The 6,000-nt window shown below is 42.1% G+C and overlaps 1 protein-coding gene across 2 annotated transcripts in view; it reads right to left on the reverse strand.

The window, feature by feature from the left end:
• Positions 1-3,109, reverse strand: part of LOC142010532 (isoaspartyl peptidase/L-asparaginase-like) — a 240,730-nt gene extending 237,621 nt beyond the window's left edge. The window contains exon 1 of one of the 2 annotated variants that reach the window (XM_074988881.1): positions 3,018-3,109. The gene's annotated coding sequence lies outside the window, so the exon portion shown is untranslated. Of the gene's footprint in view, positions 1-2,255; positions 2,345-3,017 lie in introns of those variants that run through there. The other variant, XM_074988879.1, reaches the window with a different exon arrangement.
• Positions 3,110-6,000: the final 2,891 nt, after the last annotated feature.

The following is a 6,000-nucleotide window of genomic DNA, read 5'->3' on the forward strand; positions in this document are numbered from 1 at the left end:
AAACAATCAATCAAATTGGATTGTTTCAGCACAAGTCCTGTTCAGACAAACCACAGGATGCTGCACCTGATATGAGGATACAATTCTCCAGCATCATTCCTAATATGAAGCAGATTTGTGATCAAAAGATGCAAAAACACTCTTCCCATTAAATAAACTGTCAAATGTTACTTATTTTTATTTCCAGTAGTCTTCTGTAAAAATAACAAATTTATAAAAACACAATTTAAAAAATATGTTTCCATACTGAATTGGTTTTGCATTTCTTTTTCAGAAAAATGTTTTTTAAGCTTTAAGAAAGAACATTCCTTTTTTGAACAATATTATCCTTTCTGTTTTTGTACAAAAGAACAACACTAACATCCTTCTTCACATTGATGTTTTGCTTTAAGTTTGTACTAAATTTTTAAATTTAGTGTTTATTATAGGGCTGCTAACCATCACGCCCTTTAAACTTTAAAGGGCGCGATCCATAGTCTATGCAGACTGAAGGATGCCTACTGAAGGATGCTAACCATCCTCCCATCACAAGCCATTTATCCATTTTCTCTTTTTTTCCTGTTCTTTGTAAAATAAGTCATCTACACCACCTCTTTTAAATCAATTTTTGTGCATTGTGTGCAGTAATTTAATGGTATGAAACCCTCCACCACCACTGTCACACCGCCGATCAGCATGTATGTGTTCCATCAATATATACCAAGCCCAAAAGTGTTCCGTGGTCAAATTAGTCTGGGAAATGCTGCTTCAGTGCATAAGGAATCCACTCTGCAGAACTGCCCTCTCAACATTAAGCAAGAAGCAGTCTGGGTAATAAATTTACATTGATCAGGCTTTTGACCAGGGCAGGATGGTATAGCTTTAGGGTCCTAAGCTGTGGAGCAGCCTTCATGCAACTGTAGTTGTGTGTGTTCCTGCCTGTGTGGATGTTTGTGTGAGTGCAGGACTGGGACTGAGCTGCAGTTTGTCACAGCAGCACAGCATTAGAGGGATCCCAGGTTGATTAGCTAGAGGCTCAGGGTCAGCCCAGTTTCAGGCTGCACCCTGTGTGGGGTGGGGTGGGCAGGTTTATAGTACTAGCAAAGTGATCTGAACCATCTGTGCAGGATGGGGACAGTATATGGAGAGAGCATGCATGCCCACCCACTCATGACAATTCCTAACTCTTTCATACCCTTCATGATAGTCTTATACCATACCTTGATTCATTCCTCTTAAAAATCACCATTAATCATAAAGTTATGCAGTTGCTTAGCTCTGTGCCCAGGTGCATGTATAGCGAACTTCTCTCTAATCCTTTTTCCTCCTAGAGTCAGTGCTTAACACTTGTGAGAAGGTATTGTGACATGCACCCAAAATACAAAACTTCAAACAAATAAACTGGCTTGCAGTGGTGGTGGGGGAACAAACCTGAGGAAAAACCTACTGTGATTGGTGGCTTCTCTAGATGCATATATTCTGACCAAGTGGGGAAAGCCTGGTAAACTGCTAAAGAAAGCAGACTGAGCTCTCTCTCTCCTCTGTGGCACTGACACTATAAAATAGTTCCTTATTTTAAATACGTAACTATAATAGCTGAGGACTTTCTAGTCTTTCACCAACGTGGCTGACATTTGCTGTGTGTCTTGTTCTTCCCTCTTCCCCTCCCCTCCTTGCAATACTAGGCCTAGGAAAGGACAAACTGAAACCTGTTGCAGTGCCCTCCCCCTAGGCCTGGGAGAGATGCATGTGGAGTACGGTATTAGCAGCTACCAAAGGAGCAGAAGTGAAGATATTTGGGGGAAGCGGCACAGCAAGGTTGGAAAAAGATGGCTGACACAGACGGCTGTGTTGGTACTAGACACTTTACTCTTTCCAGACACCTTTTTAAGCATGATTTTTTTCCACACACTTCTCATGCCTGACCTTTTCAACTGTACTGAAAAATTTCCGGGACAGACTACACTTGTTTGTACAGAATGCAGTAGGACAGGTCACATCTTAATTATGGCATAAGTAATTTCAGGCCAAATACACTTATGAACAATCTGCTACCTACAACATCATGTTGTAATGAACATTCACTGGGCAGAGATGGACCTGACCTGAACTACCTGATGCCCCAGGAAGCATGATGTGAGGGGAAAGAGGAAGTACAAGGGAGAGACCCTGATCAAGTAACTCAGTTAATAGCACAGAGGAGGGCTATATCACAACACCCTTCCAAGAGCTGATCCCGAGGGAAGGTCTGAGGAGAGCTTCCCCCTGTGACTTACCTGGAGTCAGGAGCCCAGAGCACACAAGTAGCCGTTGGGGTAGATGTTGCACAGGACTGCTATGTGGAGGACCCAGAGCAAAGTGCCTGCTTGCTGACTGTGCTCACAGAACTAGAGGTGACCGGACAAAAAGGCGCAGCTATAAGCATTCCTGCAGCTCCCATAAAGAAGCGGGGGCAGTGAGTCAACCACAGGCAAGAAAAGCTGCTGTGCATCTGGGAAAGGAGCCCAGGAGAGGAGTGGTGTATGTTAAAGGGATGGATGAGCTTCCCCAGCAGTAATGAGAGAGCAGCCTGGAACAATAGGTAACTGCACAGTTCAGAACAGCTTCCTGCCTGTTTCCAGGCTAACACAGCCTAAAAGAGCTGGGGTAAAATATGCTCTGTGAAAGACATTCTCCAAACTGGCCTTAAAGAAACAGAAACACACACAAGACTGTGACTAGAAATCCACCTCTTGTGAGACAGGAATGGCAGACATGCATGGCATAGTACACAAAAAGAATAAAACCCTTGGACTGTTCTCTCAGGAAGGTGCTCTACAAACACTAGCATTGCTAAAAGGGACCCAGGACCCAGCTCAGAAAGGAATCCCAAGTGTGGGAGAAAGTTAATATTCACGTCTATTTGGTTTATTTTTTTACTGTAATCAGCAAATAACTTTGACATACAAGCTAGAACAGCAGGAGTGAGCTAGTGTGATAGTGACACTTGCCTGATTATATAACACAAAATAGCAATACTCTTCAAAAGCAGTACTTACCTTCAAGTCACAGAAATAGCGCTACCTCAGACAGTCATTAATAGATTCCTGACCACAATAAAGGTAAGGAAAAGGCAGCAAGGATAAGTGTTAACCCTGGAGTTCCAAATCCAAAGCTGAATGCCAGCCTTTGTCTGTGTATTTCTTCACTACTACTAAAGCTTGGTGAATGTATAACTACAGCTCAGACAATTAAAACTAAACTGCCTGAGCTGTTCACCTCCTGAGTTAAAAGTCCTCAAAGAACGAATCTGACATGAATTATTAACGTTGCTTATTTACAAAATGTTGCAAACTGTCTACTTCCAGAAATAGCAAACCTCAGCAGACCTTTAGAATACCAGAATTCCTATAAATATATAAAAATAGCTCTGCTATTTACTCTTAGTTTTCTCAGGATAGGTTTACTTGCCAAGAGCTCTAAATTGAAGGGGAATAGAAGGATCTTTGTCTACCTCCCCTAACCAGCTTCTGCCTGCTTCTTTACTGTTTCCGTGCTACAACTCCTATAAGTTTGAGAATTTCAGTTTTGTGTATTCCTAGAGGTTTTGTCCAAGACATAATCTGTGATTCAAGGCTTCAGGAAAATCCTGAAGGATTGGGAAACCAAATCCCCCAACTACCTCAAAACCCTGACTTGTTTTTTATAGCAGTCTGTAATCCTCTCTGCTGCTGGTTCTTTACCAATTGTGTAGCATGGACTGGTCTAAGTAAAAATTGCAATGGTCTGGGAATTTTATTAAATAATCCACCAGTGAATAAAAAAGGAATAATACTTTAGTAAAACACACTGGTGAGCCTCTCTGATGAACTGTTGCACACACACAGCCTTGTAGGATTCTCAACTACCATCTCCAGGACACATCACAGGAACTCCTATGTTCATAATACTGTGTCCTATAAGTGAAAATAATATTTTTCCCAATTAAAACCTTGTACACTGAATGACGTATAGGTTATCTACAAGTCTCCTCCACTTCAATATGTCTTGGGACAAAACTTTTAGCTGACTCCTGGAGTACACAAGTTGTTGTCCTTCAATCTCAGTAGATTTTCTCTGCATTGTCAGAGATCTTACTCTTTTGCATTTTCCTTGTGGGTTCCATTTGAGAGCTTGATGGACTATGCTGGATGATGGTTTTCTGAGAGTGTGGCCTAGCCATCCCCACTTTTTTCTCTTGATTTGAACGTCAAATGTTTCTAGTCCTTCTCTGCTCCAAAGCTGCTCATTTGTGACAAAGTCTTGCCATTTGATGAAAAGGATGTACCTCAGGCACTTGTTTATGAATGTCTGTAGCTTGTGATTTTGAAGACTTTTTAGTATGCCAGGTATTGCATCCATACAAGAGCACTCTCTTCACATTTCTGTTGAAGAGCCGCAGTTTTGTCTTCACAGATATTATTTGTGAGCTCCATATGGGATGAAGTGTCTTCAATGCAGCTATTGCTTCACCTATCCCAGCATTGATATCCTTGTCTGTTCCTGCATCTATGCCCATAATACTCCCCAAGATGGTGAACTGCTCCACATCTTCCAGGTCAGCCCCCCACAGTGTGATGGTGGTGTTGTTGGACAGGTTGATCCTCATTGTTTTGGTCTTTGACGTGTTAATGTTCAGTCCAGTCATTGAGGCAGTTTGGGCTAGTGTTGTGACTTTTTCTTCCATGCTTTTATATCGGTGTGAAAGGAGGGTGACATCATCAGCAAAATCAATGTCTTCTCACTGTGTTAAAAGCCCCATTGATGGCCATCTGTTATCCTACTCATAATCCAATCCACTGTGATCAAGAACAGGAAAGGTGACAATAGGCACCCTTGTCACACTTCTGAGAGTATGCTGAAGGCTTCTGTCATGACACCACTGTGAACAACTTGGCATGTTCATATGATCCTATGTTGGAAAGATCAGGTTAATAATTTTGCATGGGATACAACAGTGTTGCAGCAGTTTCCATAAAATGTCTCCATCAACACTGTTGAAGGCTTTTCCAAAGTCTATGAAGGTTACATACAGTGGGGATTCCACTCAAGTGTCTGTTCTATGATCATTCTGAGAGTTGCTGTTTGGTCAGTATAAGATCTCCTGCTTCAGAAGCTGGCTTGTTCTTCCCTGAGCTATCTATCAATTTCTGTCTTTATTCTCTCCAAGAGAATCCTAATTAACACTTTCCTGAAATAGACAGAAACATGAGGCCCCTCCAGTTCTTGCATTCCTTCAGGTTGCCTTTCTTTGAAAGTTTGATAAGGTAGCCATGTTTCCAGTCAAGTGGGATCTCCTCACTGTCCCAAATTTTCCCAAATAGATCATACAACATGTTGATCGATGTCTCACTACCTGCTTTGATTGCTTCTGCAGGGATGTTGTCTGGACCAGGTGCTTTTTTGCTTTTCAGAAGGTCAATGAATTTTCTGATTTCTTCTTTTGTAGGTCTGTTGCTTTTAATTTGCAGAAGTATATTTGCAGGTAATAACTGTGGAGGTTTCATATGGGCAGGATGGTTCAGTAGCTCTTCAGTGTTCCTTCCATCTTCTGAGCTGCTCACTTGGGTTTGCTGGCACAAATCTCTTCTTGCCCTGTACTATCTCGCCCAGGGTCCATTCCTTGTCATGGTGAGGTGGCTTGTATATCTCAATGACCCATGGAGCTATGCCAGTGGGAGCTACAGCTCACCCAAACTTGACAGATCAAAGGGTAGAGACTAGACAAATTGGGACCAACTCTCCCTGAGGTAAAAGGGGTCAGCTTAGGGTTAATAACCCTATCCATAAAAAACAAAAGTTACAGAAACATCTACAAAGAATTCTACAACTACACAAGTCTTTGGAGGAGTTGGCAATCTGCACAGAAAGGTGGTAGGGAAAGCAGAAAGGAAGCTGTCCCACAGATGATCCTTCTCTCACCAGGACAATGTATCAAGTGGGGAAGACAGCACAGATTGCAGCAGAGATGAAATAGTACAAGCTTGCAATTTGGGGCTTGTG

This window comes from Carettochelys insculpta, chromosome 3, assembly GCF_033958435.1.
Source record: "Carettochelys insculpta isolate YL-2023 chromosome 3, ASM3395843v1, whole genome shotgun sequence".
Lineage (NCBI taxonomy): Eukaryota > Metazoa > Chordata > Testudines > Carettochelyidae > Carettochelys > Carettochelys insculpta.